The following is a 16,463-nucleotide window of genomic DNA, read 5'->3' as shown; positions in this document are numbered from 1 at the left end:
AATAAAAGAAATCATAAACACAAAAGATCAATCAAAGGAAAAAACAGTTAATACTTTATCAACTACTATGATGAATCATTATGTTCTTGAACGTAATGCTTAGGCAAACTAATTAAAGTTATCAAAGTTTTATTAACTATAAAAATTCAAGAATAAAGTAAATTGTGCTATGTTTTGATAACAGAAAGTAATTACATTTATTTTAAGAATGTGGGTAATTAACTATAAATAAATTAATAGGCAAGCAAAATATTTTTACAACTAAATCAACAAAAACTTTAAATATCTTTAGGTTTTTTTTTTAAAGAAAATGAGAGCTTATGTTTTTTTATTTCATTTAAAGTAAAATTATAATTGTTATGTTTGAAATTGAGAATTTTTCTCCCCATAAGCAAAAACTTTACAGAAACAAATCAAATATTTAAAAAAATAGAAATAATTTTCTATATATTATTCATATACTTTTTTTCTTCGTGTTGGAAATATATCTGAATCGTTAATATGCACTAAACTATTAACAATGCAATCATCAATGATTAAACCACAATAATCAAAGTGTTTTAATTCTAATTTCAGGGTTTGTATTTTTCGACATTAACACAGATATTCACTAACCAAACAAGCCAATGAATAAAAATATAAAAAAATATATAAAAATTATACCTGGTGACTTAAAATTTCTATGTAAATTTGTTGTTATATGATTCAAAATGAATGTAACTGAAAAGACACTAAGGCAGCGTTTCCCAACCGGTGGGCATCGACCCAAAATAGAGTCACCACTAATTCTATTGGGTAGTTCATAGATTTTGTGCCAAATGTGAATATTATATCAAACACGGTGATAAACAATTTTAAACAGTTATATAAATTTTTACTATGAAACTAAATGTAACAGTTATTCACCGTCTAAGCCATTATTGAACATGTTTGGTTTCTGTTTAGGTCCCACCATATCCGTAGGTCCTCCTATCAGTGATGACAAATCATCCTATTTTCAACACCAATTCCCTCTTACCTTGTGCAATGCTCGCACTGGAAGTGACACGTAGTCATATTTGTTTGAATAATAATTAACGTTATAAAAATTAATATGGGGGAAAAGATCATGGTATGTAGTATGTTTAGAAGTTTTTTTTCTCATGAGCCAATGAAATCAGCTAAACGTTAAAGAAATCTCCAAACTAAGTACTTGGAATTAAAAGATAAAAATATTGCCATATCAAAATCAAAGGGGTTTGATGTCAAAAACTGCTTCTTTAATAGCAGTGGATTATTTTATAATAAAAATTTAGGAGCCATTGACTTTTCATATAGGGTTGCAGTCAGAATGTACATACTACAAAATAGTGTACAACCTTATTCTTCCATGCAGGGAAGTAGTATGTAACTCATGATACATGAGCGTTTGAAAAACCCTAGTGTGAAAATAAAAAGTAATTTTCATGATGAAAGTTGCAAATCTTTATCGTTTACTATCAATCGTTTCAATGCTAGATTTTAATTATATACATATATATCCTAGGACATAATCGTATTATATATTTTATTTGGAATTATTTCATTATTGCTTTATTAAATAACTTCCGAATTTAGTAAAACTTGTCATTTCAATTTATTCTATCCTTTTTGGCCATTATAATTAGAAGTATTTTCCTCTATCCACCATAATAAGGATACATACTAATTTATAATTTATTATTAAGAAAGTTAAAAATAACATTTCAGTTCTGGACTCGGAGTTCTGACGTCATTTTCATAATAAAATTGATAAAATTCGTCCACAAGACCATTGTGTTTTGGATTGTTGTTAATAAACCACTTATCCAATGGATGCATATAATACATTATTTGATTGACATTGAGGCATGCAGCAAAATAATTTAAACAATTTTTCTTGAGTATGGTTGACCTTGCCCAAATTTGCTGACCTTAGACATCTCAAAAATCATATCCTATCATTTTGAATTTAAAAAAAGTTAAAATATTGCCTATAGAATGAAACCACGCCCACTTTATTTTTAGTTCTACAACCAGATTGCCACGTAAAATAAAAGGAAGATTTTGTGGCTGCGCCCTTTATAAAAAAGTATTATTTTTTCATGGGATGACTTGCATATACTATTCTGAAATACGTGGAAGGATGAAAAGATGGGTTGATCATTGAAGGAAGATGTGCTCAGTATGGAGGTGTACTATTGAGAATGCCCTCCCTTTACTAGGTTCAAACAAACCACTGAATTATAATCCTTGATTGAACAGTAGTAGTGAGTTCCTTATTAATGCAGGGATTACTTCTGCATGTCAATCTATATCAAACAGGAGCCTCGTATTGAATAACTTCTTTCTATCCCACAGAATATGGTAGATTCATCTATACAAGATTTCAAAAGTCATTATATCGGTCCTCATATCCCTTCTTTAATTGCGTTAGAAGTCATTCCAGACTAACTGATTAAGTGAGTTTTGAGTTAGTATTGGTTGTGTAGAGAAGGATCGCAAGGGGAAAGTTCCAATACCTGTACACTATTTATAGTATATGGAACAAGTGGATCCAAGCTTCATTTTGAAAAATCCATTAACTGATTCACGTCAAAAATAGAAACATCCTATATTTTTACAAACAAGTCATGGAAAGATCCTTGCTATTTTTTGTTAAAGAGTTGGAGACATTGTTGAATCTATTCTAAGAATGTGAAGAAAAAAAAAACTATCCTGACCTTTAACCCAGTAATTTCCAAAAAAAAAAAAAATTATCATGTTGAAGTCATTTATGCATATAGTATATATATTCATGAATTAAAAACAAATACTGAAAATATTATACATACTATATATAGTAAGTTTTGGCACTTGTGTGGTCCATTACCATAGATTAAATAAAATATGATTTATACTTGACTTATTAAATTTAAATATTTATTTATAAAATTTTTACTATTAATTACATGTCAAAGCTAAAGCATTAAACCAAGTAGTGCATCACGACTGTTAGCCAGAAAAAATAGTATGGTCAATATTATAATATTTTTTCGATCAATGTCACTTTTTCTATTACGTCACATCTTCTGTTTTACACATTTGAACAAAAAATCTGAAATGTTCTCTCCGAGAACATGACCAAAACCTATAAGTATATCAAGCCCAATACTGTTCCATCCATATCATCTGAGTTTAAACCATAACCTGATCCTAGCTAGGGCATGAAAACAGATGCCAAGACATGATTAAGAGAAGTATGGTGGGTTGTTGAATCAACAAGAGCGATGCAGGCAGTCCATGGTTAAGAATAGCCAGTAGACAGCAAAAGAGGAGCTTAGACACTTAGAGCAATGCTAGACAAGGGCTGCGAGACCACCCTCACAACCAAAATAATTAGCTCAAGATCCTCTTTTTATGATATGATTCACTTATCCAATCTTTAGATTTGCCGGATTTTTTCATTGTTTTTATTCTTGTGTGGTTGATCTAAATTTAATGAAACATGCAATTGTCGTTTCATCTTTGTTTTTTAGGTTTTGTTTTTTTAAACCAAAGCGTGATCAATGTGTTTTATAAATGCATTGCTTAGAATGATTATCTATTTTTAAAAAAAGCTTAAGTTTGTATGAGTGTTTCCTTATTTTGTTGAAATATCCGGATCACAAAGTCGAAATCTGTTCCTTTAGATACAAGACAACAAATGACAATGTTTGATTAAAATTGAACAATGTTTAGAGGTAGCTCAACGGCCTCCAAGTTTTCAAAATTGTCATTTTTTTCAAAAAAAAGTAACATTTTTGTTCAATTACAATGAACACAGTTAATGATATAGCTTTTTTCATTTTTTTTAAGTTTCTCAAGATTGGCATAGTTTACTCTAAGAAATATTTATTTGTGGTGAGAAACAAATATTAATAAGGTGAATTATAATGCAAAATAGTTGATTAGAAAACTAATAAATATAAAACATATTGCACGTAATGTATTTTGCATTTCTCCAATTTTGTTAGTGCAAAACAAGGCTATTTGTCTTGGTCAGTCCTTAATTTGGAATTAAAAATCAGTTCCAATTATCCGTCCTTCATGGGTGTCGAAAATTTCAAATCCCCCTCTATTGAGCATCATTGCTCAGTTGCACAATTGTTTATAATTGAAATACATTCAGAATAGAGTCCTTATACTATAATTATTAATTATAATAATTGAAAATATTTAGTTACAAATAATATGAAGCAATACTTTGCAGTTTCCTTTAAAGCTAATTACCCCAGATGTTATTTTGAGCAAAGATAGAAAGGAGATATATTTTATTAGAATATTTTTAATAAAGGAAAAGGTAAGTAGAATCATAATTTATTCAACAAATGTAGCGTAAATATCAAAGGCAAAGATAGACACTATGGAAAAATCATCACGATCTCAAGGTAAGTTATATCTTTATGGCGTTTTTCTTACCAAATGTACTGAAATAAATCACGAATGGTTGTATGATTTTTCCTATAATATGATTTTCAATTATAAAAAGTATTCATGAATCCTCAGATATTCCTATTAGAGAAATATAAAGTTTTTTTGGGACAAGGCATCTTTTAGAGATACTTCGTCTCTCAGGGTTCTACTCTTCAAAAGATTCCAAAATTGTGTAAAACAATAGACACAACTAATTATGAGCCTGGAATTTAATATAGAATGAAATAACATGTCACGCTATAAATATACAAGAGATGATTATAAATGCTTGCAACTTGCAATAATATTTATGGGATTAATACAAACCGTTGAAATAAATTTATGTCACTTAAGCCACTTCACTACACTCGTTGGCTGTCTAAAGTTTTCTTGGTTATAAAGTAGTAGTTTAAATTAAATTCTAAAAAGGAATGATGATATTTCTATTTATATCGTGCAAGTATATTTGAATCCATAAAACTCTACGCCTACACCCTCAGATGATCCATTAAATTATTTGAATTTGATGAAATCTTTAGTTTAATTTCAAAAATACTATCTTAAAAACTTTTGAAGCATTTATGGTTTTTATCGGATGAGTTTGTTGGTTTGACTTTATTTGATAATCGAGTAAATTTGTCATAAAAAAATATTATTTGAAAAAAAAAAAATTTTAAAGAAAGAAAGACTAAAATACAAAGGAAAAATTTAAAAAAAGGGAAAATATATCAACATTGAGCGCTAAACTTTAAAAAATATATATATATATAGTGCTGGTGTAACTTTAGAATTGTGACTAAAGAGAGTTGTAATAATAACAAATGTTGAATAAATTATCAAGCTAATTAGCGTCATACAAAATCCTAATTACGACCTAGACATTTGATGCATGACAGTCTAGATAAAACCAATGACAGGAAGTTCCAAAGAAAAAAAAAGAAAAACAGTTGTCTGTTTATTGATAACATTCAGAATTAACAGGAAAATGTTTCATTCAAATTATAGCACGACTGATCAATATTGAAATGAAGCCTATTAGTGTCTAATATAAATGCATTGTCAATACTCTTTTGCTATTGGAGCAGTAATTGATTTATGGAATAAATGCCATAAAGTTTTTTAAACTTACTTCAAAGATTTAATCATAATAAATAACCAAATCATAGTCATATAAAAATGTATCTAAATGTGTCTCTAAATAATATTTATGTATTTCCAATAAAATAGTAATGTATATTAATTATCTAATAGTAAAAAAACTAATTTGTTGTATAACTGATATTATCATTTAATAATATACAATGATATTAATGGGTACTTCATTAAATTCAGAATACCCTTCAGTGTATTCAAAGTATTGAACCGTATAAATGAAAAGAAGAGCTTTCTATATACAGGGTGGGGATTTTAAATCAAGAAAAATTAGGAAGAATGTATATTACAATATATTTCCAAAAATTAGCTAATCAATTAACAAATATTTTGCTCTTACCTGTCCATAGTGAAGTCAATCAATTAAACCAATCACCTTCAGCTCTAACCATATCCTCTAACATGGCTCTCAGCCTGGCACAGACCTTAATGAGGAGTTTTTTTGTCAATGTTAAGCGCTTACTCTGAAATAAAAGCCTACAAGGAGCCAAAAGTGTAATTTGCACGTTTATTGCACTCTCTTCCCTTGACAACCCACACAAAGTAGTCAATTGAGTTCAGATACGGTGAGCATGGAGGCCGCAACATTTCCTTTACAGGAAATGAAGGATACATTTATTAAAGTAAGGAGGGTGTATGGTTTTTTATTGTTTTGTTCTCAGAATGATCATGAGTCTCCCTTACAGGTTTTCTGACTTATCTGACTCCTGGAAAAACAATCACAACATCGGTCTTTTGGGCAGAGTTGTAAACTAAATAATTTCTTTAGATCTGCACACAGTATAGAGGCACACAATAATGGAGAAACGGCGTTTGTATTCGGACCATATATGTACAAAAGATTATGTAAATATTTTTAACAATTTCGTAAGCGGAATTTGATTATTACACTTTTATAAACATAAATCTTAGGGTTGCCTAGATATTGAGGTCTAAACGTGTTCCAAATTTTAAATCCCCGCCCCCCTAGGATAACCCCTATCTTCATAAATTTCTATATACGTTTTTTGTTGCGAGGTAAATCAGGGTACAAAATTTAATACAGCAGGTCCTGTTTCACTAAAAAAACTGGCAATTAGTGATAATGATAAAAATTGAGAAAATGTTTATTTATAATAAGGTAAGACAATCAAAACATTTATTTTTCTAAAATTCAAAGAAATATGCAAATAGCACATTGTTTTTATATTCTAACAGTATTCCCATATTTTTCGGAATCTTATGTTTATACAATTTCTCAAGAATTGATCAACTGTAGTGTATAAATATTTGCAAATAAAGCAAAAATGCAAGTTCCAAGCTTATAGCATCAATTTTTGATGTATGTTTCTGCAAAATATGTCAAACAAATGGTTGAAAATTAATTAATCAATATTTAAGAAAATATTTTCCTTTGTTTTTTCTTGTTCTGTTTTAAAATTTATTTTACGCTGTATTAAAGAAAGTATATGATGGTAAGAGCTAACAATAATGTTCTTTCTAATTATTCTTCTCTGATAAATAGAGTTGTATTAAATAGGACGATGAACGAGAGGGATACTTTTTAAAGTTGTTACCTGATTTTTTTTTATTTCTAAAGCTGTTTCCATTATTAATTAATGGTTGATAAGGGAAATTATGTATATAAAGCAATAATTTGTATGCGTGCTTATGAAAATTCGAAAATTACAACAACAGTTTTCTCGATAGTGGAATTATGTATGACTTTTTATGTAATATTTATTACTTATTTTAAGTGGATAATTCATCTAGGATACTTTACTTAATATTATATTAAAAAAATTACTCGGCGCCGCATTTTTCAAAAGTTTAGCTCAAATCGACTGTGTTGTTCAATTCAAAAATATGTATTCCAAAAAAAGTTGAATATAAAATTTCAACTCTAAATATATTTGTAATTTTGTATGTTGCTAAAGAATTTTTTTTTATCATTAGCACATATTTATCATATTTTTATGTTGTTTTGAAATTAGGTGATTACAAATATAACGTTTCACCATTTGGGTAAGCATTGTGATTTATATTAAGATATTATTATCATAGAAAATATATGAAAGCTAACAAAAATTTTAGACCAGCTCATTAAAAAATATTCATACTCACAGGAAAAAACTGAAACTTTGGATAAAATATTATAGTTATTCTATATTCTCTATGTAATATGAATGTAGGTGATAGTTTTCCAGTATAATAAAATTGATACAAGTAATAACAATTATTATTACTATGTAAAATCATGGCTGTACTGATTAAGTACTTGTCGACTTAGGAAATTAATCGTTAAGCCGAATAATATTTCTGACCATAGGCCTATTCTAGTTAAGTTTAAATAAATACGTCTTAGTCTCTGTGACAGTTCAGGATATAAAGTTATGTGAATATGACTCCTATGAAGTTGTTAAGTATTACATATAAATGCTAAAACTATGTGATTAATATTCATTGTATAATAAATAATACCGGCTTTGTCAATTACATTATTTTTGACCCTCCAGAATGCAATGCATTGTCTGTTAGTAAAACTGAGAAACACTTCTTATAGAAAGAAATTGAACATACAATGAGAAGATGTGGTGAAAAATGTCAATTTCCTGGCTTATGAGCCTTTGGTTTTGATATACATCAACTAAATGTTAATGAATTTTCAGGGATCTTAAAGAAACAATTTGAATAGATTCTTATGCAGGGTTACTTTCCCTTATCTAAAAATGACAGATAACTAATTACAATACGCAAAAAAGGAAAATATCATAGATTCTTTAAGAATGAAGAACAATTACTCTCCAAAACAATGTACAAAAAACTTATTTATTTGGCAAAATTCTATATATTTAATTAACACGCAAAATTATTTATTATCCCTGTTTTTTACGAATAACAAAAGTTGCTTTACTCAGAATGCTATATCTTACGAAAAAAGGTTAGAATACCTGAAAACTTGTAAACATATCGTTTGAAAGTTTATATTAACAAAAAATATATATGATTTAATTTAAGTATTCTCATCTATGAGTTAGTTTACCAACTTTTCAGTCAATCTAAAAATGTTCTAACTCAGGAAACATAGTAAGATCTTTCAAAGTAGAAAATGGATGCTGGCATGAAGATCCATGAAGATTTAGTACATTTATGTAGATGCAGTTATTTTTACAGATAAAGGAAAACGAAGTTTAAAAAAAAAAAAAAATTTATATACGTAACATTAAACATGAAATGTTAAATTGTTTTACACTTATGATACTGAGTTATTGTTACTATTTCAGTCCCAGAAGAAGTTACTACTGGTTATTATAAAAAAGGTACATTATGCGTTGAGAAGGAAAATGACTAAAAATAAAATAGGGACGGGATCTTTATGATTATAAAAAGTGGCTTTTTACATGTAAAAAAGATATCAGTACGACAATAAATCTACTCAAGCCAATAGAAGCGTTTCGATCTTTTGTTCCTTTAGATAAATGCTTGGATATTCTTAAGAAAACAGATTATAAGTATAACTGTAGAAAAAAAAAATCATTGTTATTGTGAAAGGTTTAAAATTATTTTTAATTCACAAAGCTCATCTTACGTGTTGTGTCATTGTTAGGCATGTAATTTTTGTTCATAAAAGTTAAAGTTATGTTCCTTGTATTTTCTAATTCCTATTCCTAGTCATTTATTTTTGTGAGCCAGATTGAGTGAAAATGTTTGCATAAATTAGATACATGTTATTTTATTTCATTATTATTTCATCTGTCTTGGAGTCTGTTTCTTTATAACAATGATTTTTATCCTTTCTTATATAGAAAACCATTTTAGAACGTGCAATCAGGAAAAGGCCCGTATTCATAAAATGTATTTTGTATTCATATATGATTTTTGTACATCAAATTGAAACATTGCAATTATTTAATAATTGACTTTTTATTAGTGAAGAAACTATATATTCTGTATACTCATGATTAATATGAAATTTATATATGAGAAATTTCAAAGTTTCTACAAATATTCATGAATTACAAATCAATTTAAAATTGATCCAAACACACAAATTTTCAACTTTATTGAAATTATGTTTAGGAACGCATTATAATTAGAAAGTTATTATTATGGTTTTTTAATTAGTAATTTTATTTTTGCTTCATTGTCTATATATCACACCTCAATATGTCTTCAGCATCAAATTTAATTCAATAAATATTTTTGAGGATGTCAATTTGGGAAAATTGTGCCTCAAATGAGTAATTTGTTGGGAATAGCAATAAGTTCCTTTTTGCTATCATTAATTGATATCATAGCCCATTCAAAAGTAACGTACGCTAAGGGTAATATAATTTCCTAGCAATGATTCTCCCATCAGCCTAGATGATTTGGCTGAGTGAAGTCGAATTCAAAGCCTTGCAAAAGTCAATCACAATCTTCATTAGCCCCATAGTGACGGCATTGTCTCCAAATACCGGGCCGTGCAAAATTATTTACCGATGATGTAAATATACTTTTTAGGAGGTTTTGTGGCAACCAATCTGATTGTTTTGTATTTTTACTGTTAAAATAAACAAAAATCCTTCCTGTGAGAGCGTAACAACTTCCACACGTGAGACCATGTCCAATCAGGAAACAAAGAGGATCGAAATTGCAGCCCTCCTCCGAGCGGGAGTGCCTCATAACAACATTAAGGAACAGGTTGGGCCTCGTTGAAGACAATTTACAACGTTTTCAAGCGCTTGGATGCTAGGGGTGATCTCAAGCATTCCGCTGGGGCTGGTAGGAAGTCCACTGTCTCAACAAGACAAGTAAAGGCAGTGTTCAAGAGGACTCCCAACAGGTCCATTGCCGACATGGCCAGAAATATGGGAACGTCGAGATCAACTGTTTCAAGGGCATTGAAAAGGACTGGAGGAAAGCCCCTGAGGCGTACTGAATGCCCTCTGCTAACTGAACGTCAGCGAGAAGTCAGACATGAGTGTGCCAAGAAAATCTTGAATGATATCAAGAGCTCATCTGGACGCTTCATCATTTTTTCAGATGATAAAACTTTTACGGTCGATCCTGTTTTCAACAGACCGTGACCATGTTGTGAGCTTTGGAGATGTGCAAGATAAGCACCGCTATGTGGTAACAACAAAGCACCCTGCTTTGGTGATGATGTTGGGTCTCGTGGCCTCCAACGGGAAGGCCATTAAGCACGTATGGTTCCCCACTGGCTACAGATTAAAAGCGGAGGATTATGTGAAGATTCTGGCGTCCAAGGTCCTTCCGTCGATCAAATCCATAGTCGGCAACTCTCCTTGGGTTTTTCAACAAGATGGAGCACCCGCTCAGGCTTCCAAGAAAGCTCAGGAGTGACTCAAAGACAACATGAACTTTTGGCCCAAGGACTACTGGTCCCCTCAGAGCCCAGATCTGAACCCACTAGACTTCTCTATCTAGGTGCACGTGGACACCAAGGCCTGCAAAAAATGACACAAGAACAGAAATGCCTTAAAGGCTGCTGTCAACAAGGCCTGGGCCTCCATGGACACTGATTACATCCAGCAAGTCTGTGGCAGCTTCAGACGTCGCCTGACCAGTGTCATTGAGTCAAATGGTGGCTACATTGATTAAATTTGATCACGAACTATTTTATTATTCTAAAAATGTATGAATAAATTGTTTCTCAAGTCATTCGAAATGTCATTATTGTTCGCGATATGTTCTGAACAAAAATCGGTAAATAATTCTGCACGGCCCGGTAATAGAATAGTAAATATTCATCCAAGACGCGTGTAAACAAAGGAGATATATATCAGTCTCTAATTCAATAATGATAAACTACCTTGGTACATTTGACAAACAAAGTAAACTTAATAGATATAGTGTAGGAAAAAGATAAATACAAATCCTGTGTCAAAGTGTTAGTAATCATTAATAGTATGTTACACAATTACACCAAATGAATAAGTGATTAGTATCTTCAATCTCAGGAATGAGTAAAAATGTGGGCTTTTCATATTTTATAAACCTAAATCATCATCATCTAATCAAGTTAATGGTACTTAAAAAGTATTTGAGCATTTTCTAAGATATTATAGGAATTAGTTGCATCTATCCCAGTGTTTTGTTAAATATGTAAAATCTTATAAAAATTCTTTATTACGTTGCAAATGTTAACAAAATCAATTATAAGTGAAAGTTAATGATTTTTACTTATAAATTTGGCCATAAGTTCAAAAATGACACTCTTATTTTTAAGAATGTTTTAAAGGAGATCAGCTTAGCTGTCATGAAGGTTTTTTTTGATAAGATGCTAGCAGTTATGAGAAAAAAGGAAATACACACAAATCTCATTCTGTATCTAATAAGAATAATGGAAAAAATACTTTGATGTCCATCCTAAATTCTACTTTGATTCAATGAAGGACGGATACTAAAAACTGTCCAACATTTTTTTTTTTTGAGTACACATACATTCAATAACGTTATACTTCGAAGTTCCCCCTTCAAGAATGAAAAAATAAAAAAAACAGCTATGGAAAATAAAAATAAAACCTGTTTATCTACAAAAAAAAAAGTATTTTCCTAATTTTAGCAACTCTAGTTATATATATTTATATTTACCAGCCATTTACAATTGGAAAAAAAAGCTTTAAATTAATTTTTTCCTCTAATGATAGACAAATATAAAATAATATTTCGAGTGCGTCAATATTGATAAATATGATTGATCTGACTATGAATTACCAAAAATATAACCAGTGAAATTTGAAGATATATATTTAAATTGGCTATTAAACTAATTAGTTTCATATTTTTTTATAAACAATATATTAATGTTTTAACCTACTAATATCAGAATTATATATATTTTTTTCAAGTTCTTCATTTATCCTACATTACACGTATACATACACACACAAATAATTAAATAAAACAAAAAAGAAATTTGCATTTATATACAACATAAGCAAGCATGATAGCTTAAAGTGAGTCTCCTTTTTAAGACTTTTTATAACAAGAACTTATCAGCGATATGACTTTATAACAAAACAAAAAAACTACAGCAAAACCCACATTAATCACGACGAACATCCAGCATATTATCAGTTTAAAACTTAGTATATAGTTGAGACAACAACTAAAATCGAAGACATGCAGTAAATATAATTATATAGAAACAAGACAAAACAGGAGCACTAAACGAAAGTATCGAAAAAAATGATTTAAAAGTAAACATAGAACAATAACATAAGGGAAAAGGATGTTGCCCCAGAGAAAAATTTCCATTTAAAACTCCTAATGCAGTCATTTCAAAAAGTTATGAGAATCCCCAACTTTATTACCTTGCTACGATGTTTTTGTATTGCCTAATAATAAATTCCACGGTTTTATAATGTCTTTTTGAGGCACAAGGAACATATTTAATTACATCACCGGCATATTCCTACCCCGAGTCCCGCAGTCGCAGAATCTTCAATGAGAATGTAGTGTATCTCGATGCAGCATATAAAATAATCTTCTTCCTCCATTCCATACCACAAATGATCGGTCCCATAGCTAGTTTTTGGGCTATGAGAGCCTTGCAATTACTTAAGGCTGCTTTGAAAACCTCCTCCTCATTGTATTTTGCATTAATATTTGTGTATTAAATAAAATATAATTTTTGACTGTTGTAGAAATTTCCACAGCCCCCCAGTAAAATTGCTAGGATGCTTAAAATTCCAATGTTATACTAGTATATTTTCTTCTTTTGATACTATTTTGGCTCTTTCTTTAACGGATATTTTTTCTATGTAGATTTTTTTGGAAATTTAGAAGATACTTCGAGACTACGTGTTTCAACTCTGTCATGTATATGTGACAAAAAGGAATATAAAAATAGGAAAACAACATCTATCATTTTTGAAAAGAAAAGGATTACATAGTAATATATTGTGCTCAAATTCTTTATAATTATTACGTCAAATAATTAGGCGTGCTTATCATTGAAATTTTTCATCTAAACAATTTAGCTGATCTACCTTGTCTCTAAGTGTCTTGGAGTATAATAGGAGTTATGGTCAGTGGCCCACTCTTTAGGCTTTTTCTGATGAAAGTTTTGTGTAACAAAACATTGCAAATAAAATTGACTTTAGAAGTAAAATTTTTAAAAACCTAGCCTAGCCTAAACAAACTTTATATTTATTTCATAAAGAATGAAATAATGACATTAAATTCAAGGCCATTGTAAACATAATGTTCATACTTTCACCATATTTCAATCTAGAAAAAACCCATTTTCATCGAGAACTAGATGAAATACAAATATAAAAAAAAAGCCCGTATAGTTGATCATTACAAATACATTTTGATATATTCTCTAGGATTTTTTTAATGGTCTTTATTTGAACTTTTTCAGAGGGATGTAAGATGGAATCAATTACATTTATTTTAGACTCATTTTGTTTTTAGCTTCAACCATTAAAATATTTGAGTTGTCTCAATACTTTTGGACGTGATTTTAAGTACCTAAAAAATTAAATGATGGCGTATAGAATAAGGACTTTTATTTGTAACCTATAGTTAGATGGTTATATATTAAATTTTGAGGGTTGATTTTTTTAAATTATATTTTAAATATTATTTGCAACATACAATAAATTATAGTATAACTATAAATATTTATATACTTAAAGCCTGAAGGCCCTTTTAAATATCATTAAATAAATATTTCTAAAAATGCACAAGGTTCTTTTTATATACGTATAACCTGTCAAACCTTAAATTAGTTCGATCTTATAGGTACGTTTCTATTACATTCAGCTTGACTATACCTTTCTTTTCAACCCCTTTCTGGCCCGCCTACTAATTATAAGCATACAAATTATGTTTATAGCTGATTGTATGATAAAAATAATAAACTTATATTTATAGATATATGCATGAAAAAAAGTCATTACCTTTTAGCCTTTATTTTGCTCTCTTTGAAGTGTTATAAATTCGTATTTACAAACTATGCTTAATTTATAAAAATGGGGTTGTCAATTTGGTACTACAAAAAGTAAAAAGAGATTACTTATCCCAAGGCTATATGAGATTTCAATTTTTGTATAAAGAGACAAAGTTGATGTTTATATCAGTAATAAATAGTTTTCCTTTTTTGGAAAAATATGGACTCTGAAGTTGGGAAAGAGTGGCCAGTACAATATTTTTTCAAAGTTCAAAATAATATGCTATTTTTAAGACCAGTTTCATAGCAGAGTGAACGGTAATTTAGCTACAACAACAATTTTGAAATATTCATAAAGGGTTAAGACCAAACCCAACAATAAAACTGAGTCTCAACGATTATACAAGTTTGATTATATAAATATAAAATAAATAATGCCTTAAAAATATATTAAACCTAACATTATAGAATCAAGTTAATTATACACATAGGTACTTGAGATGACAGGAATTTTATATGTTCTTTTTTTTTAGTTTCTTTCTCCATGTATTTTCGTTTTTTGTTCATTATTTTGTTATATCCTTATCTAACCTTTGCCAACTCGCCTTGGTTGCTCTTCGACCTGAACCACTAAATATATGTGAATTCATAATAAATTTACTCTATTTAACCTTTTAATTGATCAGAAAAATTATATTTTCATAAAATAAAAAGTTGTAAGAATTTAACCTAATACTTGAGTTTCAAAAGAAAATTAATGAATATGAAAAATATTACCCAGAGATTGTAAATTTAGATTTTGAGTTAGAACTCAAAATTTGAAGCAATGATCATTCTGAAAGATCTGTTGCAAATTCAACACTAATAGGTAAGGTTTTTCCGTTATAGGTCTAGCTGTTCTAGTGGTTTAAGCAGTTCTTAAACAGCTACAACCGGAACCAACAGAGTCAAAACAATATTGGAACCAAGATTGCAATATAATGCTTATTGATCTCGATTCATGCACTTTTGTTCCTATACAGAATATATAAGGAAAATACAATATATATTATAAAAAATAATTTAGCTTTTTAATCAATAAATAAATTTTTCGATTTTTATTGTGTCATTACAGCGTTTTTCAATAATTTTTTTTAAGTCGCCAACGTAATACAGATGTATTTGAGTTACAAATAGCTAAGGGCTTCTTATAGATCTTGAAAAGGGGTTCGAGGCACCAGAAGGTGTAAATAAAAGAAGGAAGGGATGGGGTAAATTATTGATCCAGATCCGCTACTAAGCATGTCAGGGCCTTTCATATTTATTAAGCCAGTGTTTCCCAAACTTTAATATACAAGGCCCGCCTACACTATTACATTTTGTACGAAACATGTGTAGTATGTATGTGTAAACTGAAAGCAATCCTCAATTATTCATCTTTCTGTGTCTGTCTCCCTCACAGCTCTACTTTGAAACCAATTCACTTAAATACCCTTCGTTTCTGGGGTCCTTGCTGAAACATGGGCAATAGGTACACTACGTATAAGGTAGCTACGACCCTGTTTGTATCTGAGATTATTTCTGGGCGACTTCCCTTATTTTAAGTGCCTATTACCAAGCTGATCCTGTAGAAAAAAAACCGAGATCAAAGACGGGAACCAAATATATAAAGTTGAAACGAGAACAAGACCGAAATTATTGAAATGAAAGAACCGAGACATTAACTTGTAGAACTGCTGAACCTGAAATGGGCATAGCCTTGCTAATTGGTGATTAATCCACAAAAGGTTTAGATAAAGCTTATTTAAGAAATCGAAAAACACATACTTTCCTTGGTCTTTCCTAAACTTGTTATCGCAAATCATTTTATCTATAAATTTAATGCTAGATCAAATATTTTTTCTTTTAAATCACCATTTGAAGTTTCTCATACGCATATCGTATAATTATGATTGCAAGAGTAAAATGCATCTCAAATCAAGTGGAATATTTTCAAATACATTAACTACGGGAATCT

This window comes from Lepeophtheirus salmonis, chromosome 2 (assembly GCF_016086655.4).
Source record: "Lepeophtheirus salmonis chromosome 2, UVic_Lsal_1.4, whole genome shotgun sequence".
Taxonomy (NCBI): domain Eukaryota; kingdom Metazoa; phylum Arthropoda; class Copepoda; order Siphonostomatoida; family Caligidae; genus Lepeophtheirus; species Lepeophtheirus salmonis.
Note: the sequence above shows the minus strand (reverse complement) of the source record.